Below are 26,030 nucleotides of genomic sequence, written 5' to 3' on the forward strand. Positions count from 1 at the left end.
ATTCCTCTGTCAAATCTCCCCTCAGTCTTCTACGTTCCAAGGAATAAAGTCTTAATCTATTCAATCCTTCCATGTAAAAGAACTAAAGAATATTGAATTTATAAAATTGATCATAGCAGAAATAAAAACACCCAATGAGACACAATGGTCTGGTATGGCAGTTCAAATGCACAGGAACCTGGAAGCTGCAAAGAGTAGCGGACTCCCTACAATACACCGCAGGCGTATCCCGCCCCACCATTGGCAGTAAGTATAGGAGTTCTGCTCAAGAAGACAACATCTATTATCAATGATCCCCAACATCCATTTTTTTGCAGCTATCACAGGATAGGAGGTACAGAAGCCTGAAGTTCCACATGACGAGGTTTCATGTACAACTACTTTCCTTCAACTATTCAGTTCTTGAAACAACAGGGAAAACCTTAATAGCTGCAGGTTTGTAACACTTTGTGCTAAAATAGACAGTGTTTTTTGTTCTATATGGTGTTTTCTTGTAAAAAATTGTGTATAATTTATTTATTTCTTGTGAATGTTGTTTATCATATGCTCTGTGCCTGCGAAGTTGTTGCAAGTATGTGTTTCATTGTAACTGTGCATACGTGTACTTGTGCATATGACAATAAATTTGACTATTAACAACCAAAATATAGAGAAAATCAAAAACAAAACTTGCAGGTGCAGTCAGTATGTTCTGGGTTTAAAACAGAAAATACTGGAAATACTCAGTAGGCCAAGTAGCATTTGTGGAAAGAAATACTACCCAATCTGCTGTGTGTTTTACAGCTTTTCATGTTTTCAGCCCAGACACCTTACTCACTGTTTACTGATATCATTGTTATCTGAGAAAGCTTGCTACATGCTAGGTGCCTGCAGATCAAGTAGCTCTACACGAATAATTAGTGCACTTTGAATTATTTTTAGATGCACCCTAATGAATCTAAATAAAAATGACAACCGGAAAATGTAAATAACCCACTTAACAATCGATGACTACCACAGCTGCATGTTTATTACATGCTTTAACTTAGATGTGTCTAAAAGCTACCTCATATTGAATTAAGAAAATACCAACTAGATCAAAGACAGACAAATCAAAGGAAGGTGAAATGCACAGAAGTCCAACCCTGACTGGCAGCGCTAAATATAAAGTACAGATGGCTCGTTGAACAATTATGACTAATGCGTCTGCCATTCCCTCAACTATTTTTTGACAACACAGCAATTAAATCATTCAGTCCAACAGAAACAAAAAAAAGCAGAAAATGGTGGAAAAGCTCAGGTCAGGAAGCATTTAAGGAAGGAAAAGCTTTCAAGATTTGTATTTTCCATTATCTATTTCTATTTTCATATCTTAAATGCACAAATCAATCCAACCATCTAACCATTGACACCTCAATACATGGGCCCAGAGTTTGATGTCCCTGTTCATTTTTACTACATCCTATCATAGATGCTCCTACTAATCTCTTTCCCAATGTCCTTTCTACTGACAATGTACTTGCATTTCTCTCTTTCATAGCCCTAAAACATTGACTGTCTTCATTTCCACCTGATTTGCGGAGTCTTTCCAGAATTGTCTGTTTTTATTTTGAGATTTGGGCCTCTTACCTAAGAAAGGATGTGCTGAAACTGGAGAGGGTTCAAAGGAGGTTCACAAAAATGATTTCAGGATTGAATTACTTGTCAGATGAAGAGCGTTTGATGGCTCTGAGCCTGTATTCACTAGAATTCAGAAGAGTGCGGGGATGACCTCATTGGAACCTATTGAATGGTGAAAGGACTTGATAGTGTATGTGGAGAGGATGTTTCCTATGGTGGGAGAGTCTAAGACCAGAAGACACAGCCTTTGAGGGACGTCCTTTTAGAATGGAGATGAGGAGGAATTTCTTTCGCCAAAAAGTGGCGAATCTGTGGAATTCTTTGCCACAGGCGGCTGTGGAGGCTGAGTCTTCATGTAAATTTAAGGCAGGGGTTGATAGATTCTTGATTGGTCAGAGCATGGAGAGATATGGTGAGAAGGCAGAAGTTTGGGGCTAAGAGGAAAATTGGATCAGCCATGATGAAATGGTGGAGCTGACTTGATGGGCTAACTGGCCTAATTCTGCTCTTATGGATTTCTGCATCTGCATTTTTATTTGTTTTTCATTTAACCCAACAGATTCCATAGGCACCCCTTCCCACTCCTTAGAACCCCCATGCTCTACTTCATTCAGCCCATCATCTGACCCTTTATTCTTTCTCCCATTTGTACTTATCCAGCTTTTATTTAAACATATCCCGAAACTAAATCATATGATGGCAAATTCCAAATTTTATCCACTCTTTGCGAAAATGTTTCTCCCAAGTTTCACCTTATCTCTCTTAAACTATCTCTGTTTAGTCTTTAGTCCTCTCCCTTACCCTCAGCTCTGCTTTGAAAATGGTAAACCCTCCAGTCTACTCCTGGTTTTGAGGAAGGATCACTGATTGGTTTCTCCTTCCACAGATGCTGCTTGGCTGTCCGAGTTCTTCCAGCATTTCTGATTTTGTTTCTCTGAAATAGGAGGGGTAGGATGGTAGGGGAATTGCAAGGAGGACTGAAGTGTTTGAAGTCATGGTTACCAATGATGATGTGGAGGAAGGCAAATAAAAAAGAACATCATCAGAGGAATGAAGGGGATTAGGCCGGGGTGGGAGGGGGGTTCCCAATGTAAATAAATGAGACTGGGAGCCAACTTTAGAAACATAGAAAACCTACAGCACAATACAGGCCCTTCAGACCACGATGCTGTGCCGAGCATGTACTAACTTTAGGAATTACCTAGGGTTACCCATAGCTCTCTATTTTCCTAAGCTCCATATACCTATCCAGGAGTCTCTTAAAAGACCCTATCATATCCGCCTCCACCACCATCGCCGGCAGCCCATCCCACGCACTCACCACTCTCTGCGTAAAAACTTACCCCTGACATCTCCTCTGTTCCTACTTCCAAGCAGTTTAAAACCGTGCCCTCTCATGTTAGCCACTTCAGCTCTGGGAAAAAGCCTCTGAGATCCATACGATCAATGCCTCTCAACATCGTATACACCTCTATCAGGTCACCTCTCATCCTTCATCGCTCCAAGGAAAAAAGATCAAGTTCACTCTACCTATTCTCATAAGGCATGCTCCCCAACCAGGCAACATCCTTGTAAGTGTCCTCTGCACCCTTTCTATAATTTCCACATCCTCCCTGTAGTGAGGTGACCAGAACTGAGCACAGTACTCCAAGTGGGGTCTGACCAGAGTCCTATATAGCTGCAACATTACCTCTTGGCTCTTAAACTCAATCCCACAGTTGATGAATGCCAATGCACCGTATGCTTTCCTAACCACACTGTCAACCTGCGCAGAAGCTTTGAGTGTCCTATGGATTCGGACCCCAAGATCCTTCTGATCCTCCACACTGCCAAGATTCTTACCATTAATACTATATTCTGCCATCATGTTTGGCACAGCTTTGTGGTCCTAAGGGTCTGAATTGTGCCGTAGGTTTTCTATGTTTCTATACAGTGAATTGTGACACGATTCTGGGACCTACCAAAATGAACTACCTCACACTTATCTGGGTTGAACTCCATCTGCCACTTCTCAGCCCAGTTTTGTATCCTATCAATGTCCTGCTGTAACCTCTGACAGGCACACTATCCACAACACCCCCAACCCTTGTGTCATCAGCAAATTTACAAAACCAACTTCCTCATCCAGGTTATTTATAAAAATCACGAAGAGAAGGGGTTCCAGAACAGATCCCTGAGGCACACCACTGACCACTGGCCTCCATGCACAACATGACCTGTCTACAACCACTCCTTGCCTTCTGTGGGCAGGCCAGTTCTGGATCCACAAAGCAAGGTCCCCTTGGATCCCATGCCTTCTTACTTTCTCAAAAAGCTTTGCATGGGGTACCTTACCAAATGCCTTGCTGAAATCCATATACACAACATCTACTGCTCTACCTTCATCAATGTGTTCAGATACATTCTCAAAAAAATTAAATCAGGCTCGTAAGGCATGACCTGTCTTTGACAAAGCCATGCTGATTATTCCTAATCATATTATGCCTCTCCAAATGTTCATAAATCCTGCCTCTCAGGATCTTCTACATCAACTTACTAACCACTGAAGTAAGACTCACTGGTCTATAATTTCCTGGGCTATCTCTACTCCCTTTCTTGAATAAGGAAACAACATCAGCAACCCTCCAATCCTCAGGAACCTCTCCCATCCCCATTGATGATGCAAAGATAATCACCAGAGGCTCAGCAATCTCCTCACTCATCTCCCACAGTAGCTTGGGGTATATCTCATCCAGTCCTGGTGGCTTATTCAAATTGAAGCTTCTGAAAAGCTCTAGAACATCATCTTTCATAATGTCTATATGTTCAAGCTTTTCAGTCCACTGTAAGTCATCCCTACAATCGCCAAGGTCCTTTTCCATAGTGAATACCAAAGCAAAGTATTCATTAAGTACCTCTGCTATCTCCTCTGGTTCCATACACACTTTTCCACTGTCACACTTGATTGGTCCTATTCTCTCACGTCTTACCCTCTTGCTCTTCTAGAATGCCTTGGGGTTTTCTTTAATCCTGCTCACCAAGGCCTTCTCATGGCCCCTTCTGGCTCTCCTAATTTCATGCTTATGCTGCTTCCTGCTTGCTGTACAATTTTCTAGATCTCTATAATTACCTAGTTGTTTAAACCTTTCATAAGTTTTTCTTTTCTTCTTGACTAGATTTTCAACAGCCTTTATACACCATGGTTCCTATACCCTACCATCCTTTCCCTGTATCATTGGAACGTACCTATGCAGAACTCCACACAAATATCCCCTGAACATTTGCCTTACATTTCCCTGAGATCATCTGTTCCCAATTTATGCTTCTAAGTTCCCACCTAATGGCTTCATATTTCCCCTTACTCTAATTCCCCTTTTCTAACTACTCGGTTCCTATCCCTCTCCAATGCTATGGTAAAGGAGATAGAATTATGATCACTGTGTCCAAAATAGTCTCCCACTGAGAGACCTGACACATGACCAGGTTAAATTCTCAATACCAGATCAAGTACAGCCTCTCCTCTTGTAGGTTTATCTACATATTGTGTCAGGAAACCTTCCTGAACACACCTAACAAACTCTACTGCATCTAAACCCCTTGCTCTAGGGAGATGCCAATCAATATTTGGGAAATTAAAATTTCCCGTCACGACAACAGTGTTATTATTACACCTTTCCAGAATCTGTCTTCCTATCTGCTCCTTGATGACCCTGTTACAATTGGGTGGTCTATAAAAACTCCCAGTAGAGTTATTGACCCTTTTCTGTTTCTAACTTCCACACTAAAAGACTCAGTAGACAATCCCTCCATGACTTGCTCCTTTTCTGCAGCCGTGACACTATCACTGATCAGCAGTGCTACGCCCCACCTCTTTTGCCTCCCTCCCTATTCTTTCTGAAACATCTAAAGCCTGGCACGCAAAGTAACTATTCCTGCCAAGTCTCTGTAATGGCCACAACATCATAGCTCCCAGTACTGATCCACGCTCTTAAGCTCATCCGCTTTGTTCATGGTACTTCTTGCATTAAAATAGATATATCTCAAACCATCAGTCTGAGCGCAAACACGAGGAAATCTGCAGATGCTGGAAATTCAAGCAACACACACAAAAAATGCTGGTGTGTCCTTTTTCTATCACCTGCCTACCCTCTCTCTCACACTGCCTACAAGCTTTCTCTATTTGTGAGCCAACCACCCCTGCCTCCGTCTCTTCAGTTCAGTTCCCACTGCACAGCAATTCTATTTTAAACTCTCCTCAATAGCCTTAGCAAAACTCCCTGCCAGGATATTGGTCCCCATTGAGGGCATAAGGACATAAAGGAAATTGCATTTTAGGATAAAGCAGTTTTATATGAATTATCTGATTGGATGTCAACAGGGAGTGTTCAGAATAATTAAATCTACAGATATCAAAGGCATCTGGAAGGAAGCTAGATTGTGACTAGTCAGAAAGTTGGAAGTAGTATTAAGGCTGACACCAAATTATTTTAATAGATATATGAAGGGAATGAATGTGATATGTGGTGCTTGTGAAAACAGAAGCAGGCAGTAACCTGACCAGCAAAAACAAACGTAATGCAATAATGGAATATGTTGGAATATGAAAAAGAAATATCTATGACTCAACAGCTTCTATTTTGCAGTCTTTATAAATTAGCGTTTGTACCTCCAGTTGGACTTTGTCTTTTCGTATGTTTTCTCCCTAGCTGTCAGTCTGTGGTTTTGTATTGCCATGTGCTCTTGTTTGTTTTCATGCCCCGTGTGCTCCTGTCCCCGCTCCTGCTCTACTCCGGCCCCTGTGTTACTGAGTACTCCGCCTCTTGCCTGTTTCTCATTATTACCTGTTTTGCAGCCATTTCTGCCTCATGGTGCTCCACTTATCATCTACGTCTCTGTTTATTGCTCAGTTTATTTTAATCCTGTGTTTTCACCTGTTTGTTGCCAGATTGTGCCAGTGAATTTTCCTGAGCCTTTCCAGCATTCGTATCTGTACCCTGTCCGTCTGAATATTGACTCTGCCTGTTTCCTGATTCTGGTTTTTGGATTTCTCTGTATGTTTTGATGTCTGCCTGAACTTTGACACCGACTTTGTTTACACCTCAGGATTTGTTACTCAACTAATATTAATGAACTCAATGAACAAGGATGAACTAAGTTGATGCATCTTTCAAATTCAAATTCAGTTTATCGTCATTCAACCAAAATCTATACCGCCATCAACACAACACATGAAGGAATATTACCACAAATAAATTAACAAATAATAAGATGCATGATATCTAATATTCAGTCTAATCATGTCTTATTAATCCAGCTGAACTTTTTGAGATCATTAGCATGGTGAATATGGAATAACTATATATTTTGAAAATCATCCCGACCCCTGATTGCCTAATTTTGTTTGATGACCTCTTGTGTGATTATTCGTAGAAAGACTCTGAAAGTCTTCCTATAATAAATCTCCCGGTTCTTATTTATAATGGTAATTAAAACACCTAAAACTTATAAATGAATTGTCAAACCATGACATCCCCATGTTGATTCTATCCAAAACTATTATTTTCTATGTGTTCTTCAAATGCTTCTATAATAATAGATTCAGGTACAGGTTGAGTACCTTACCCGAAATCCTCCAAAATACAAACTTTAATTTGCGTGCTGACATGACGTCAGTATTGGACAATTCCATCAGACGTTGGGAAGGTTCCCAGGCGATGCGCTGGTCTTTGTGCACCACAGGCAGTTGTGAGAAGATTTGCCACATTTGTAATCAACAGAAATTAATGAAGAATAGAAAAATACTGCATGAATCGCAAAATGAAGACAGTGATCGTGTATCGCCAGCGTCGGAGTGAACACATGCCGCTTAACTGTATGCTGATCATGAAACAAGCAGAGATCTATCACGACGAACTGAAAATTGAAGGTAATTTTGACCATTCTGCAAACTGGTTGCAGAAATTGAAGAAAAGGCACGGCATTAAATTTTTGAAGTGTCCGCTGATCACGAAAATCTAACACCAGAACACAATGCAGATTGTTTTTGTTCCTTACATAAAACCTTAAAAAATACAAGTATAGTGTACTGTAACCTTTTCATTAAGACAAGGCATCGTAGGTAGAGACTGAAAGCCTGCCGTTGTTTGTTGTTGTTTAACAGCTGATTCGGGTATTCTTCCAATGCTGCGGTGCTGCTTTTGTTACCCTGCACACATTATATTTTCATTATATTAATAGAATGTAGTAATTTTTACTGTTAAGTACATATGTGTGATGAACAAGTATAAGACAAAGACTGCTTACCTACCGGTAGCACATAAATTCAGAATCGGAAATGATAACGATCCCAAGTTATCTCATTATGTATTCCAAAATACTCCCCAAAATATCCAAAATTCAAACACTTGCAGTACCACGCATTTCGGATAAGGAATACACAACACCAGTACAATCAGTCGCAACAGTACAGTGCTACTGATGTCAGCTAAAGTGGTGTATAGTTCCCAATTTTCTTTCTGTCCTTAAAAGTACTGCATTGCTTACGGAACCAGTCTAGAAGCTGTGTGAATTACCGAAGATGATTACTAGCTCTTTTAAAATCCTGTCATGATTTATTGGAATTAGCTGTCATGTCAAGGCAATTTATCAGTTGTGAGTCTCTTTAATTTTACAGTATATTTTAAAGTAATAATTTCTATAAGTTCCTTATTCACTCCAGACCTGTTGGGCTTCATTATTTCTGGATTTTTTGGGGGGTTATCTTCTGAGAAAACAAATACAAAATATTTGGTTCTCTGTTATTTGTTTATTCTTTGAGATAATTTTTTTCATCTCAGTTGGTAAGCAAGAAATGAAAGCTTTGCCAATCCTCTCTTTTTACACTATACTGAAATTTTACGATCTGTTTTACGTATGTCACCAGAAAACTACGGTGATCTGTTTTGCCTTTCCTTATCAACATTTTTTTTCCTGAAATTGGTGAAGTTTTCCTAATCCTCTTATTTACTATTGTAAAATACTTTTCCTTTGATCTAATAATATCTTTATCTCCTCTTGCTCCTCACAGTTGGACCATTTTTCCAGGAATTTGGGTGTATGTAAGGAATATAATTTTTCTGTAATTTATATAATTTTTTAAAAAAAAGTTGGCTACTGCTTATTTACCCTCATAACTTCTATAATATAACAATGCTTGTAATGTATGGTGCTGCTGCTGCCAAAGCTAATTTTTGTGATACTTATACCCCATGTATCTATGGCAATGACAATAATAAACTTGAACTTGAACTTCAATGTGGATTATGATATTTCATTGTCATTTCATGCTTCATGCCTTAATCACAAACAGAAATACTGGAAGATCCCAAACAGTATCTGTGCAAAAAGAACCAGTTAACGTTTCAGGTTGAAGACCTTTTTTTCATGCCCTCATTCTTAGCTTTGCTTAATTAATTAGCTTGTTTTCAGGTTGAATTAAAACACCAGCACTTTACTGACATTTTATAATATGAGTCCTCTTATTGTTCACAAAGTAATCCTTTCTCACTGCATAATACTAGATTTAAAATGCCTGATACCAATTTATGTTCCACATTATTACTGCTAATTTGGTTTGCCTAGTCTAAAGGCAAATTAAAATCACTCGTGATTCTTGTAATACCCTTGGTACTTGCTCTTTGGAGTTCCTGACAGAGACTGTTACTAATTAGTACCATATCACTACTATGGTAAGGAGGACCACAGACAACTCTCATTGATGTTTTCTGCTCCATGCTGTATCTTAGATCCACTAAAACTGATATTCCACTGATTGATTTTCTGAGCTAAGGACCTTTATTCGATTTTCTCATCTCATTTCTAACCCTCCTGCTTTATGGGGAAAAATATAAATTCTGAGCTGTTAGATGGACCAGTCAAATGCAGTCTGACTCTTCCCGTTGTTATGCCCATTTTGATTACCAACAATCATCAGATTTCTGCCAATGGTGACTGCTTTAAAATGCTGCAGAGTCACTGTGTGGTAGTGAAATGAACCACTTTCTCTTGTAGAGAAAGGGGAAACAGATTGAAGGTAAATAATGTGGGAAATCTTACAAAATCATATTCATGTCAGCCCCAAGTAGGCTCATCTCATTCGACTTTCTACTGCATGAATATTTTACAGGTGTATCAAACATACAAACTGATTTTGATTAGAAGTTCTGCATAAGCTAAATGCAGCACCTCTTCACTTGATCTAGGAAAAATGATCAATGCAGAATCAGAACTTTATTGGCCACTCCAGAGGATCACCTAAGATGATTCTTCAGTACAATACTGAGGGAATATTGCATAGTAGGGAATGTTCTCTTTCAGATGAGATGTTAAGGATCCCATTCTCTATTTCAATATTTACTCTAATTATCTAATTATACTGGCTATTGGGATTATCTGGTTATTTAACTCCATTTGGAGTGGAAGCTTTCTATTGATTTTTCAAGTGTTGTGTTTGGCCAAAGCAATAGCTCAATTTAAAAAAAAATGTATTGATGGTAAAGTCACTGAGTCATGGAGACAAGTATTTACATATTTATTTTTTAATATCAGAACACTAGCTATTCATCTGTACCAGTCAGCAGCATTTCAATTGGCTTTTCTCAGAAATTAGATGGTTGAATTCCACTCCGAAGCAGCAGAGAAGCAAGAGAACCTTATGGACATCCATGACAATACTGGCCACAGATTGACTTTAGGTTTAACTCCAATTCTCAATGCAGTGCCGTGAAGGCCAAGCCGTCAGAGCTAAAACCACTTGGTCGAGACATGAAACAGAGGTGGGATTTGCCTTCTCCAACACACCTTACGAGAGAATGGGGTTCGCCCTTGTGGCCTAGTCGACAGTTATCCCTCGGCCAAAACCATAAATATAGGTTAAGCTGTCATGAGAGTTTACCGCGTAAGAGTTGTTAACCCCGTTTCCGATCATACGGAAGGCGGCGTATTTTACCAGCGCTTTATGCGCTTGGAAACGAGCTGGAGGGCGCTACAGAAATGCACGCCCTCGTTTCTCTCCCAATCCGTGTTGAGTTGAGCGCTCGGCTCAGGTGCCCAAACATAGACAGGCACCGACAGCGAGAAGCATTCCTCTCGATGCGATGCGATACGTTACGATGAAGTCACGTTGCCATTTATGTCATGCCGGGGTGGGGAGAACATTGAGCTGGTGGGTGGCGTTAGCGGTAGGCAGTGTCCTTCCTAATGCAATGGCGTGTCCCTGAGCCACGGTACCGGGATCTCCTCGCCCCCGCAGCACAGCCGCACGCCCGTCCCGCTCTGCTCTGCTCCCCTCCCGGAACCAGCAGCTGCCGCATCCGAAGCGCCCGCCGCCCGCCGCCCGCCGCTCGCCGCCCAAATCCCCACTGTCTCCGAGGTGAGCGCCACGTTTTAACTCGACCTGGTCTTTATGTTGCGCCAGATGTGCGCGCTTTTCGTTGGGTTTGGCGAAGAGCCGGGGGCGGGTGAAGACTTGGTGAATGATCGGGGGGGAGATTTAAAAATAATCGTGGGGGCGGGTGGTTTGTGCGGTTAACGCGGTGTTGTGATCTGGAGTGGAGGAGTTGCAGGGGCCACATGGCTGCTGGTGCTCCTGTGGAGAAGGATGATGCAAGAATGACTCGATGTAAACAGAAGCGTACACTTCTCCAGCACTACCCCCCAACTCCCAATATTGTTGGCGTCGGGGTATTTGGATGGTGATTTTTAAAAAAAAATATGATTTTAATCATCTGATTTTAAAAAGTAATTTGAGCTGTAGTTATTCCTCTTTTTTGGCATTAGTAACCCTTTTTGCCGCTGGCTTCCATTCTGAATGGAATGGGTTGTGAGATTTGCATTCGCATATCGGGTGCAAGTTTCCACGAGGCGTTTCAGTTTAAAATCAACAATGCTGAAAATACCCTGCAGGTCGGGCAGCATCTTTGGAAGAGGAATTTTGCAGTTTGAAGACCCCGTGAGGTCAGATTTCCAGCACTTTTTCTTTCTAAATCATGACTTGAATGTAGGCAAACGCCATCACTGTAAACGGAAGTCAAAATTATGTATTTTTTTAAGGTGTTGGATATGGTGCGGACATTTACATTTAATCCCTGCAAAACAAAAGCCTGACTACTATTCGTTGGCCCATGATGTCTGTCCCCAAAGATGGTGATGAATTAAATTAATTGCTCTGCCTGTACTTGATAGATATTTTCTAATTCCTGAATACAATATTCAGTAGCAGCCTCTTTACTTGCCACTACCCTTGGCAGTGCAATCCAGGTACTTACTGTGTATAAGGAAAACTTGCCTCACTCAGTTTCTTGAAGTGTCACTTTAAATGCATGCCCTTCAGTACTTGACAGTTCTACCCTGGATAAACTGTTGTGATGCTCCCTTATGCAGACTTATCCAGAAGAGGTGCATGGGATCTATGGTGAATTGGTGGCTTGGATTCAGAACTGGCTTGCCCAGAGAAGACAGGGTAGTAGTCAAAGGGACTTATTGGAGCTGGAGGTCTGTGATTAGTGGTTTCCACAGGGATATCTGCTGGGACCACTGCAGATTGTGATGTATATAAATGACCTGGATGAAAATGTAGATGGGAGGGTTAGTAAGTTTATAGATGAAATGACGATTGGTGGTGTTGTGGATAGTGTAGAAGACTGGCAACGAATACAGTGAGATATAGATTGTACTATGGAGACCATTCTGACAGGCTGCATCACTGTCTGGTATGGAGGGGTTACTGCACAGGACCGAAAGAAGCTGCAGAAGGTTGTAAATCTAGTCAGTTCCATTTTGGGTACTAGCCTACAAAGTACCCAGAACATCTTTAGGGAGCAGTGTCTCAGAAAGGCAGTGTCTGTTATTAAGGACCTCCAGCACTCAGGGCATGCCCTTTTCTCACTGTTACCATCAGGTAGGAGATACAGAAGCCTGAAGGCACACACTCAGCAATTCAGGAGCAGTTTCTTTCATGTGCCATCGGATTCCTAAATGGACATTGAATCTTTGGACACTACTTTGCTTTTGAAAAAAAAATACAGTATTTCTGTTTTTGCATGTTTTAATCTATTCAGCATGCATAATTGATTTACTTGTTTACTTATTTTTATTTTTTTTATTCTTTTCTCTGCTTGATTATGTATTCCATTGAACTGCTACTGACAAGTTAACAAATTTCACGTCACATGTCGGTGATAATAAACCTGATTCTGATTCCAAGATCACTTACAGATATGGGCGGAGAAAGGGTAGATGGAGTTTAACTTTGCCAATTGTGAATTATTGCACCTTGGTTGATCCCATGTAAAAAGACGATACACTTAAGGGCAAGGCCCTTAACAGTTTGATGAGTAGAAGGATTTTGGGGTTCAAGTTCATAGCTCGTGTAAAGTGGATACACAGGCTAATAGGGTGGTTAAGAAGGCTGATGCCAGGCTTGATTTGTTAGTTGAGGTATGGAGTCAGGAAGTTATGTTGCAGCTTTATATAAAGCTAGTTAAGCTGCATCTGAAGTACTGCATACAGTTGTGGTTGCCCCCATAACAGGAAGGATGTCAAGTCTTCTGAAAGACTACCAAGATGGTGCCTTGATTAGAGAGCATGTGGTATAATGAGAGGTTGGACAAGCTTGAGTTGTTGTTCTGTAGTGGTAGAGGCTGAGGGGAGATCTGATAGAGGTTCGTAAGGTTATGAGAGGGATAGATGGAGTAGAACTCAGGCACAGACAGTCCCAAAGTTTAACAAACACAAGATTCTGCAAGCCGGGTCGTATTTATGGAGGGGAGCAAACAGTCGAAGTTTTAGACATTTCATCAAGGCAGGAAAGGAAGAGGCAGAAGCCAAAACAAGGAAGTGGGGTGTAGGGAAAGGCACAGAAGCTGAAGGTGATAGGTGAGACAAGGTGAGTGGGTGAGGGAGAAGGAATGAAGTAAGAAGCTGGGAGGATATGTGTGGAAGGGGTCAAAGGCTGAATAAGAAGAAATCTAATGGAAGAGGACAGTGGACCATAGAAGGAAGAGGAGAAGGTGAGAGGGGAACCGGAAAGATGAATAGAAAAAGAGAGGAGGATGGAGGGGGGAGAAATTACCAGACATTGGGGATTTGTAAATTCATGTCATCAGATTGGAGGCTATTCAGACAGGATGTGAGGTGTTGCCCCTCCATTCTGGGTTTGACTTCATCCTGGCAGTAGAGGAGGCCATGGACAGACATGTCAGATTAGTAATCAGAAGTTGAATCTTACAAGGCAACACAGGCAGTATGGACAAGTTGGACTCAATAGGTTATAACTTATTGATTCTAAGCATCAATTATTAAAGCTTGCAAGGCAAGATTCGAATGTGATATTAAAATTTCAAGTGAGCTTCAGTTACGAGGTACACGGGGTTACATTTACTCACACCCCTCAGCACCCACACGTATTCCATAAGACCATAAGACAAAGGAGCAGAAGTTGGCCTTTCGGCCCATCGAGTGCTCTGCCATTTTATCATGAGCTGATCCATTCTCCCATTTAGCCCCACTCCCCCACCTTCTCACCATAACCTTTGATGCCCTGGCTACTCAGATACCTATCAATCTCTGCCTTAAATACACCCAATGACTTGGCCTCCACTGCCGCCTGTGGCAACAAATTCCATAGATTCACCACCTTCTGGCTAAAAAAATTTCTTCATATTTCTGTTCTGAATGGGCGCCCTTCAATCCTTAAGTCATGCCCTGTCGTACTAGACTCCCTTATCAAGATGCTTTATTATGTGTCATACCTGTGTGAGGTACTTCCGAGATGATATAAATCTATATTGGTCAGAGCTATAATTTTCTGCAGCAATTATTCTTAAGTAACGGGACTTGGGCCATATTTGTTAGTAGCAAGGTGTGGCTTTAAATTCCCATACAGTTGAGAGTGCTGAATTGGGACAGTTTTGCGCTGTACACCTGTGTCATCAGAAACATAAGAAAAAGGATCAAGAGTAGATCATACATCTTCCCAAGCTTGCACTGTCAACGGCTGATCTGCTGTTTGTTCTGAGCTCCATTCCCATGATCTTTGATTTATCCTGTCACTTAAAACTATTTGTCTCAGTCTTGAATGTGCGTTCAAACCCCACATAACGTTACCCCGCAGAGTGCTGGTTCATTACAACATAATTATTCAATTCTTTTGAAATTAAGAAAAAATGAGGGGGAAAAAAAACATTCTAGACAATACTTGTACTTCTCAAGTGGCCACCATAACAGTAAACAGTCAGCCAATGAGAGTGCTTTATATACACTGTCAGCTACTCACAGCCAATCACATGTTAGTTCATGCTCTGCTTCCCTAGCGTGTGTAAACGTTTTTGCTCCCTCACCAATTTATTCTATTTTTTTCGCCATAATGTCTGGATAATGCCCTGCAACTTCCACTGAAGGTTGTACATCTAAGGTGTTAGGAAAAGCATTGGCATGGATGTGAAACTTCAAGTGATATGGTGTGCGGATGTTAATGACGGTGATGTTGAGGAGGTCCTGCATTCTCATGGTGAGAGTCTTCATAACGAAGAGCTTCGAGAATTGGCAGAGCAATGCATCCTGGGTGAATCTGAGGACACAGATGGAGAAGAGGACATACCAGCAAGAAACCTCACCACAACATTCCTCAGCACGAGCATCACCACGATCACACAAATCATGGACCAGTTCATCGATAGTGACCCTGACTGAAAGGGAAGCGGTAAGGCAGATTGAGATGTTCCTGACATGATTTCCTGCTACTGAGAACTGCTTCTTGAGAGGAAATTTAAGAAAAGGTAGTCAAATCTCAATGCCTACTTGAAGGAGAAGCCAAAATTAGAGGTGGAAGGTAGATGTGTGGGGGAAGGTGGAATGAAGTGAGAAACTTTGAGGTGATAGGTGGAAAGGTAAAGGGCTGAAGAAGAATTTATTTCCTGTTAACCAATCCTTTATCCATAATAATAAGTATTCCTCTTCCCTTGAGCCTTTATCTTGCGTTCGAACACTTTATGTGGCATCTCTTCGGACGTCTTTTGGAAGTCTACATTCACTTCCTATGTCCAGTGGTTCCCCTTGATGCTTTCTGCTTCCTGTTACTCGTGTTACTTTCTTTTGCTTGTGATCGCAAGACTCTGTTGGACATTGGCAATGTAGAATACTAAAAATCCAAGTTCACTTGTTCGTTGGCGAGACCGACCGCAGGGAAGCTGTGTGGCCTCTGTGTAGCGCACGCCAAGCCCTTGTGCCGCTGGGTTGCCAGTTGTAGCCCCCCCCAGGGAAGAAGACGCTGGAGGCAGTGTGGCATGGCGTGCCTCTGTCTTGAGTTGGGATCTGGCTGCTCCCAGTGGTGCAGCTCTCCAGTGTTCACTCAGTGGAAAACAAACTGGATTACTTTCATCTGCGGCTGTGTTAGCATGTGATGATCAGGCTGATGGCGGCTTGTTCTTGTCGACCACGTCCCATGCACCATCTATCTACAGGACATAACACTCAGGGACTTGGGCTATCTTATTATTTTTTTTATTCCTTTACGGAATGTGGGCGTTGCCAGCTAAGCTGGCACTTATTGCCCATCCCTAGTTGCCCTTGTGAAGGTGGTGGTGAGCTGCCGTCTTGAGCTGCTGCAGTCCCTGAGGTGTAGGTACACCCACAGTGCTGTTAGGGAGAGAATGCCATGATTTTGACCTGGTGATAATGAAGGAACGGCGATGTGTTTCCAAGACAGGATGGTGATTTCCAAGTTGTGGTGTTCCCAGGTGTCTGCTGTTCTTCTAGATGGTAGTGTTCGTGGGTCTGGAAGGTGCTGCCTTAGGAACTTTGTGTTGTTGCAGTGCATCTTGTAGATGGTGCACACCGCTGCAACTGTTCATCGATGGTGGAGGGGTGGGATACTTGTGGAAGGGTACCAATCAAGTGGACTGCCTTGTACTGGATGGTGTCAAGCTTCTTGAGTGTTGATGGAGCTGTGCTCATCCAGGCGAGTGGCAAGTATTCCATTACACTCCTGACCTGAGCTTTGTAGATGGTGGACAGGCTTTGGGGAGTCAGGAGATGAGATACACACTGCAGGGTTCCTCGCCTTTGACCTACTCTGGTAGACACGGTGTTTATATGGCTAGACCAGTTCAGTTTCCTTAAATGGTAACCCCCAGGATGTTGATAGTAGGGGATTCAGTGATGATGCCACTGAATGACAAGGGACGATGGTTAGAGCCTCTCTTGTTGGAGATGATCATTGCCTGTCACTTGCGTGGCTCGAATGTTACTTACCACTTGTCAGCCCAAGCCTGGATATTGTCCAGGTCCTGCTGCATTTGGGTATGAACTGCTTCACTATCTGAGGAGTCACAAACGGTGCAGAACATTGTGCAGTCGTCTGCGAACATCCCCACTTCTGACCTTATGACGGAAGGAGGGTCGTTGATGAACCAGCTGAAGATGGTTGGTCCTCGGACACTTCCCTGAGGAACTCCTTCAGTGATGTCCTGAAGGTGAGATGATTGACCTCCAACCACCACAGCCATCTTCCTTTGTGTCAGGTATGATTCCAACCAGTGGAGGGTTTTCCCCCTAATTCCCATTGACTCCATTTTAGCTAGGGCCCCTTGATGCCATACTCAATCAAGTGCTGCCTTCGAGGGCTGTCACTCTCACCTCACCTCTGGTATTTAGCTCTTTGGTCCATGTTTGGATCAAGGAGTTGATAAGGTCAGGAGCTGAGTGGCCTTGACCAAACCTGAAACGGGCATCTGTAAGCAGGTTATCGCTGAGTAGGTGCTGGCTGGTAGCACTGTTGATGATCCTTCCATTACTTTGCTGATGATTGAGCAGGCTGATAGGGTGGCAATTGGCTGGGTTGGACTTGTCCTGTTTCTTGTGTACAGGACGTACCTGGGCAATTTTCCACACTGCCGGGTAGATGCTGGTGTTGTAGCTGTACTGGAACAGCTTGGCTTGTGGTGTGGCAAGTTCTGGAGCACAAGTCTTCAGGACTATTGCTGGGATTTTATCTGGGCCCGTAGCCTTCGCGGTATCCAGTGCTGTCAGCAATTTGTTATATCATGTGGAGTGAATCGGATGGGCTACATACTAACATCTGGGATGCTGGGGACTTCTGGAGGAGGCTGAGCTGGATCACCTACTCGGCATTCCTGACTGAAGGTAGGTGCAAATGCCTCAGCCTTATCTTTTGCACAGGTGTGCTGGGCTCCTCTATCGTTGAGGATGGGGATATTTGTGGAGCCACCTCCTCCAGTGAGTAGTTTGATTGTCCACCGCCACTCACGGCTGGATGCAGCAGGACTGCAGAGCTTAGATCTGATCCGTTAGTTGTGGGACCACTGGGCTGCAAGTCTATCCCATTTAGCACCGTGGTAGTGCCACACAATGTGGAGATGGGATTTAGTCTCCACAAATACTGTGCGGTGGTCAGTTCTACCAGTGCTGTCATGGACAGGTGCTTCCGCGGCAGGCAAGTTGGTGAGAATGAGGTCGTGTGCTTTTCCCTCTTGTTGGTTCCCTCACCACCTGCTGTAGTCCCAGTCTAGTATCTGTGTCCAGTAGGACCCAACCAGCTTGGTCTGTGGTGGTGCTTCCAAGCCACTCTTGGTGCTGGGCATTGAAGTCCCCCACCCAGAGTACATTCTGTGCCTTTGCCAGCCTCAATGCCTCCTCCAAGTGCTGCTCAACATGGGAGAAGTATTGATAACCCAATTTCCCTCGGGATGACTATAACTATGACTATGACTATTCATCAGCTGAGGGAGGATGGTACGTGGTAATCAACAGGAGGTATGACTGTATGCTTACTGCTATTGTAATTATGTGCTATATGTGTCTTGTGCTGTGTATGATTGTTCATACTGTGTAGAAACAGCTTGGCCCCAGAGGAACGCTGTTTCGTTTGGCTATACTCATGGGTATTCATGTTCAGCTGAATGACAACTAAGCTTAAATGTGAACTTTCAGGATGTGATGGCTGATGTTCACACCCAAGAGCTAATAGACTCTTTCATTCTTTTGGTTTGGGTTGATTTTCAGTTTGGGTTGTGAAAGTGGTTGATAAAGTTTTACTCACAAGCTTGGTGCTCAGCTGCAAGCAAGAATTTTTAAAGTAGATGCTTAAGGGGGAGGAATTATCTTGAGGTGAATCTTGCACATTGTTTGCCAAAATTGTCTCTATTTTTTGCTGACGTGCTTCACCTTGCACTCTGTGGAGTGTGATAGCCCCAGTTATTCTGATCTGGGCAGGAGCTGTTGCCTCACACCACTCCATCAGGGCATCCCTAAATGTTTGTCACCTGGCCCACCCATGGAGCCTTGAATGATAGGCCAGGAAAGGAATGTTCCTGGAAGCAAGGCATGCTGCTCTGAGGTAAGTGATGGTAATTGGATGTTGTCTATGTGCAGCTATTTTAATATGGAATATTAAGAGAGAATTTTTCTTTAAACAATACTGATGTAGAAACAGTGAAATGACGTTACATTCAAGTAATTTTTGACTGCAGTGAACTGAATAGGAACAGCCTATTATGTCAATTCCTTGGCCATACTGAGGTTGAGTTTAAGGTTGTTGTTGCTGCAACACCACTCAACCGGCTGATCTGTCTCACTCCTGTACGCCTCCTTGTCACCATCTGAGATTTGTGCAGTCACCGGTGGTGTCATTGGGGAATTCATAGATGATGTTTGTGCTGTGTCTAGCTGCACAGTTGTGGATGTAGAGAGAGTAGAGCAGTGGGCTAAGCCTACATCTGTGAGGTGCACCAGTGTTTATTATCAGTGAAGAGGAGATGTTATTTCTGATCTGCACCGACTGTGGTCTCCTGAGGAGGGAGTTAAGGATCCATTTGCAGAGGGAGGTGGAGAGGCCCAAGGTCTTTGGTGACATTCCAAATTTCCTCAAACTCCTAATGACATACTGCCACTGGCTCACCTTCTCGTAACTGCATCTATATGTTGAGCCTAGGAGGAGGCGTACAGGAGTGAGACAGATCAGCTGGTTGAGTGGGGTCACAACAACAACCTTAAACTCAACATCACTCAGAACAGGGAACTGCTTGTGGGCGTCAGGAAGGGGGAGTTGAGGGAACACACACCAGTTCTTATCAAGGGGTCAGCACGGGAAAGGATGAGTAGTTTGGATCAGAGGAGGATGAAAGGTGAATTGATAGTGGTGTTTAAGATGATAAGAGACATCGATAGAGTGGACAGCCAGTGCCTTTTTCCTCAGTGTATAAATAATTAAATGAGTGGGCATGATTATAAGGTGATTGGAAGAAGACAATCTTTTATTTGCGTATATGACAAACAGCAGGGTTTCTAGCACTGACCCCAGTGGAACACCCCCAGTCACAGATATCAATCACAACAACAGCCCTCTTGTCTCACTCTCGATCTCCATTTTTGGATCCATTTTGACAGCTTGCCCTGGATCTCATGGACAATCTTTTGGGCTAGTCTCCCATGTGGGACCTTGTTGAAAGGTTTGCTAAAGTCCATGTAAACCACATCAATATATTTTGTTAACCGGCCAAGATTCAGTCAGCTTGATCAGATGTAATAGCCAGGCAGACTATCTCTGAAGTGATCATTAATCAGAATTTTTCCTGACGTCTCCTATAACTTCTTGCTTTATGCATAGATTGCCCCCTTCATTCTTAATGGACTTTAATGTTTTCCTGGTTGTTTTCTTTTCTCCTTATTAAAAACATCTTTCAGACTTCCCTTAATCCTGTCCGCTAGTGATATTTTGCAATCCTTATTTGCCTTTCTAATGATCTTTGTAAACATTACTTCACACTTTTTGTACTCTTGATATGTCTCCCTATTTCCATACCTGCCATGGTTCCCTGTTGCTTTTAGTTTGACATGCTGTATTGTGGAGCACTGAAATTGCTCCTTTAAAAAAGGGTTGTGACGCTGATAAGTGACCAGCACAGGTATAACCGTTGCAGTGTCGCTGGTTTATATTTTGGTGTGAACTGTATTTGGATGTTCTTATGTAAACTGTAATTGAAGGGTTTTTTGTGCTTATACAAAGCATGCTGAAAGATTATTTCATTATAGGGATTCCAGAGGATGGAGCTAGTATTTTTCATTTAAAATGGACCCACATCGTGATCTCTGACTGATTATTCGTTATTTTGTAATGTGTTTGTCAGATCTGTAAGATAAAACTGTACTTGGAAGGGTAGTTGGGGAAGCAAGAGTTTTGTTTCCTGATGTCACTAGGGAATGGAAGGAGTTGTATAGCAAGTTTTCATGAACCTCCAGAGGGGTCTGTTTGAGTGCTGTTGGTTGAGGGAAAGCTACTGGATTGTTTACGGCTGAGAGCAAAAACTATTTTAACAACTTGTTTGAAAGATGGCAACTCTGACTGCAGCATAGTTGCTGTGAAGAGTTTGCATGGATTGATAGTCTGGTGCCAAATCACTCACAAAGAATCTCCAAAGTTGGCTCACTATGTGTAAATGACTATGAAATGTCCTTCTTCAAGGGCACGCTCTTGTGCCTGACTTGCACCTTCTCTATTGTGCTTACTTGCTTTTCTAATGCGGGACTTTCATTGCAGTGTGAGCCACTTCGAGGATGCCCTCCACTCTGAGCTTTGGATCCATTGATTTTCAGGAATTACCCTGTTGTTACAGTTAATTTACACGCACTTCCCCTCCAGATTTCTGCCTTAATCAGTAGCTGCTTGCATTTATAAGTAGTTTTAATAACTTCCTGAGTGCTTTCTGGGAACATCTGTCAAGTGACATTGAGTTAAGGTATTTGGTATTTATATAACACAAAGATCAGAAATGGTTTATGAGGTAAGTCTTTAACGATAGTGGAGAGAGGGAATTTTGGGATATAGGTCTTCAGCAACCAGTGACATTGTTATCTGTGGAGTGCATGGTGTCCAGAGATGGTCTGAGAAGCACTCTTCTACATAGTCTGGAGAATGTAGAGAGACCAGGTAGAGATGAGTCTAATTAAATTCAAATAAATGAATTATTTTAATTTTGAAGTTTTGGGTGGTACTGCAGGCTGCAATGAGTTTTGTGTGGGACAATAGAGAAGTTCTCTAATTATGGATAGGTTGGTGAAAGCCATGTGAATCTTGGGCAAATCTAGTCCTTTGTTAGCAGTGCCTCTACATTACAGCATCCTACTTGTCAAGGCAGATAATAGGCTGGTGGTCTATACATATGTCTAGCAGCTGCTGTATTCTTTGTTGGTCAGATTAGACTGATGCATACGGATAGTGGAATCTACTAAAATGGGCGTGATTTGGGATATGTAGTCTGATCCTTCCTCTGAGTTAAATAGTTGCAAGGGGGTTTAATTTTGTATTTCGTTGTCCGAGCGTTTTGCTTTAGTGGAAAACATGAGTTGGTGCAATGCCCTCGTGATACGAAGGTGGTTGTTGCTGTTGTGCTCAAGTTTGGAAGGGGAGTGCAAGGAAGTGGAAGGTCTGCTGCATTGTGGGACATAACGTCATACACCAATACAACATGGATATGGGCCCTTTGGCCCAATCAGTCTATGCAAGCCATATTGCCCACCCATCTCGTCCCAATTTCTCTCGAAGCTCTGTCTCTACATGTACCTATCCAAGTGCTGCTTAAATGATTCTATTGTACTGAGCTCAACCACTTTTTCTGACCGCTTATTCGGTGTACTCACCACCGTTTGCATAGAGAAAGTTTGCCCCTCTGATCCCTTTTGAAGCTTTCCCTTTTACCCTAATCTCTTGCCCCCTGGTTTTGGACTTTGCTGTCCTGCAGAAAAGAATGTTACTGTCTTGTCTTATCTATGCCTCTCCCATGTTTAAACATTTCTATAAGGTCATCCCTTTGTTCTGTTTACAAGAAGTAGACCTAATCCGGCCAACCTCTCCTTATAACTCTGGCCCTCTAGTCACGACAACTTCTTAAATTTCCTCTTTACTCTCTCCGTTTTAATCCCATCTTTCCTATAACAGGGTGACCAAAATTCTACATGGACAAGATGGAGGGAAGCTGCTGCATTTCTCTGACCTTTAGTATTTATTGAGATCATGGTTGCTCGAGAGACAAGAGAAACAAGTGGAGATGTTTTGGGAAGCGTTCATATGATCAGGGAGGGGGTATTTGCAGTCTTACAGTGCACTAAGATGGATAAATCATCAGGGCTTGACTGAGTACCTCCTTGGGCTTTGTGGGAGTTTAGAGAAGAAATTGTGGAGGGTTTTGCACAGATGTTTACTTTGTTAGTCACTGGTGAAGTTCCTAGAGACTGGAACATGGCTGATGTTCTGAAGAGTAGCAAAGACAAATCAGGGAACTGCAAGCAAGTCATCTTGACACAAGTAGTGGGAAGATCACTGGAGGAAATTCTGAGGGACAGGATCTACTTTCTTTGGATAGGCAGAGTCATCATGGCTTTGTGTGTGGGGAGTTGAGTTCGATGAATATTTTTGAGTTTTTTTTTGAACAACTAACCAAAAAGTGGATGAGAGTAGGGTAGTGGATGTTTATATTTGGACTTTAGCAAAGTCTTTGCCAAGTTTCTGCATTGTAGGCTGGTATGGAAGGCAAGGTTCCATGGAATCCAGGGAGAGCTAATTTGGATTCGAAACTGGCACAAAGGTAGGAAACAGGTGGTGTGGTTGAAGGCTCTTCTCAGAATGGAAGCTGCTGGCTAGTCTGCTGCAGAAGATGGTGTTGGGATCCTTGTTATTTGTTATTTATATAAGTAATTTGGATGCAAGTGGCTTGATCAGTAAGTTTCCAGAAGACATGGATTAGGAGCTTCTGTTGATAGTTGAAGGTCATTGTAGACTTCTGTGGTCGACATGGAAGTAATTGGGCTGTAGGGCTTGTATCTTTGCTGTGTTCTTTATGACCCTATGGTGGGAAAAAAAATGGAATTGCCCTGCAGTGATCTGTCTCTGTCTTGTCAACATGAGACTCATGTTAAAAAAAAATGCTTCCTTCCTGGTCTGAATCAATAGCAGCCCTTCTGGGGAAACAGCAGAAAATCTGGTAATGTCTCTCCTACTTTCATGTACGTCAGCAGGAGGTGAAGTGTTGAACTTCAGTGGGGCAGTTACCCTTTAATATATTGCTATGAAGTTAGCGTCTGGAATTGTGCAGGAGAGATAAACTTTTGGCTTTGTGCCCGAGCAAGGTTTCAATTTGCCCCAGCATGGAATATCTGTCTTAAAATTAGCCAAGCCTCCCTCAAGCAAATGCCACACTGCCCACGCCTTCCAAGTCCTGGGGCCTCATTGGATGGTAATGTTGACGTGGTATTGCAGTTTATAATTGATTTGAAGATCGAAGAGCTTTAATTGATGACATGATGACAACACTTGAATAATTTCTTTTTCCATGCCGCTGTCCCAGTCCAGCTATTTGTAGTGGTCATTTGACATGTTTTTACTGTCTTGTGCCAATGCTTTATGTCTGTACCTGGCAGTGTTCTGATTGGCACAGGCTTCAACACCCCTGTCTATCCCACTTTTTGGAAACGGTCAAACCTGTATCACAAGTAAACAAACAAGTTATTGCATTGTAGAAACTTGGAGGAACATAGAGCTGTTCGGTGAAAATTGGATTAAGCTTCTGTTTATTTTAAATTTCTTCAACTTTGTGAAGGTTGGTGTAACGTCATGAATAAACTTATATGAAATGCATGTTTGTCTATAAATTTTCCTTGGATCTCTGTAAGTTTCGTAAAGTTTTATACAATTTGAATGGAGTGAGTTTGGAGTTAGCATTTTTGTATGTCAATAATTGAAGCTTTTATGCATAGACACATTGTATTCTTTTTTCTGAATTTCTTTTCATGTGGATTAGTGTACCCTGTCTTTATCAATGCCCAGTACATCTTGTTCCAGCAATCAAATCATTAATAAGATTGAGTTATGTAATGAGAATTTCTATGGACTACGGCAGTTGGGTACCTGATGTTCAACTAAAGCCTGGTGCACCCGCAACTGGGTTACAAGTAAGTTACCAGGGTTGATCAGGAAATATGATGCACTAACAGGAATTGGGTTACAGATTAGTGAAGTGGATGCTTCTCTTTCCCCCGTTCGTAAGGTGTAATGATCAAACTCCCCATCATAAAACTTCTGTTTATTAAAGGAAGGGTAACAAAGAGAATGGCAAAATTCCCAATTCCAGACCAAAAGGCTTGGACATATACAAACAGCACTAACCAGAATGTTTGGGTTAGTGCTCCAAATCCTGCAGTCTTATGCTCCATGAGCCATGTGTAATGGGCAGGACATGTTTTTAAAGCATTATACTGTGCCATATTGCATTAAAACAAGCTTGCATGTTTTCCACCTATTTGTACATACAAACAGCATTTTGCTCATTGGTGGCTTGCAGTGGAATCCAGTCTACTGGTTTGCTGCTAAATAAGGATCTGAAAACATTAAATAGCCAATAAATCAATTTACAATTTTTGTCTGTTAGATCTGCTCCATCTGCATTGTCATACATGTAGTTGAGCTATTGTTAATTGTAAAGTTGTTTACTGAATTTTCCATGTTTTAAATTTCCGAATGAATTAATATCAAGAGTATATTTAGTTCCACAGTTCCTACTCCTGAATGTCTGAAAATTGTGACATTATTTATTGAATAACCTTCTATAAGAAAATGCTTTTTATCACAACATGCCACTGGAAGATATTTGTTTGCACTCTTGCGCTGCTGTTTTTCCACTCTGGCATCCAACATGTGGCTGCAGTTCAGCATGGTTCTATCACTTGTAGCTTCATTAAAACATCAATCTCATTTTCATGTCTGAGGGTGATGGTGTTTACCACGTGGACATGAATTGCAGAGGCCTGGTAAATTTAAGTGGCACCACTTGAAATGAGGAATTAGAAATTAAAATTATTAAGAAGATTCACTTTTGCAACTTCAGGGTTAAATTGGGTAGAGGAAGGAGATCTTGCCTGAGTTATTGCATTAAGACTTGCTTCAGGTAGTAAAAGATGATCACTAATATCAATGACATTTACCTGTGTATGGAAACTTTGTACTGAGAAGGTAACAATGAAACAAACATGCAGTACTGTGCTAAACTCTTAGGCACATGTAAAAAGAAATCGGTGAAGTAATGATGTTTTGAAAAATAACGAAATGAAAAGTTTTTAAATCAATATTTAAAAATTACTATCATCATCATCATCATCAGGTGCCGTGCCCAGTTTGAGCTTTGACTGCCATGGCCCACACACTACTGTTTCGGGTCAAGTGGATCAATTCATTGGTATTCATTTCCAGTTCCCTGGCTGCTGTCTCCGTCATCATTTGTCTTTGCCTTCCTCTTGCTTTCTTCCCTTCAATCTTTTCCATAGTTACCGTGCATTCTAACTCCTCTTTCCTAATCCAGTGAAGTGTCCAATGAAGTTACGTTGCTGTTTCATGATTTCATACATTACTT

General features: G+C 42.1%; 1 protein-coding gene and 1 long non-coding RNA gene across 4 annotated transcripts in view; both read left to right on the top strand.

The window, feature by feature from the left end:
* The first annotated feature begins 328 nt into the window (after positions 1–328).
* On the top strand, positions 329–8,814 carry LOC140200710 (uncharacterized). The gene is made up of 3 exons (XR_011886699.1): positions 329–435; positions 7,356–7,504; positions 8,645–8,814. It is a non-coding gene; the product is annotated as an uncharacterized lncRNA (long non-coding RNA).
* Positions 8,815–10,769: 1,955 nt separating this feature from the next.
* LOC140200133 (high affinity cationic amino acid transporter 1-like) overlaps positions 10,770–26,030 on the top strand; it is a 79,283-nt gene continuing 64,022 nt past the window's right edge. For all 3 annotated transcript variants that reach the window (XM_072262963.1, XM_072262962.1, XM_072262964.1), the window contains exon 1: positions 10,770–10,987. The gene's annotated coding sequence lies outside the window, so the exon portion shown is untranslated. The remainder of the gene's footprint in view (positions 10,988–26,030) is intronic.

Source organism: Mobula birostris, chromosome 7, assembly GCF_030028105.1.
Source record: "Mobula birostris isolate sMobBir1 chromosome 7, sMobBir1.hap1, whole genome shotgun sequence".
NCBI classification, from domain to species: domain Eukaryota; kingdom Metazoa; phylum Chordata; class Chondrichthyes; order Myliobatiformes; family Myliobatidae; genus Mobula; species Mobula birostris.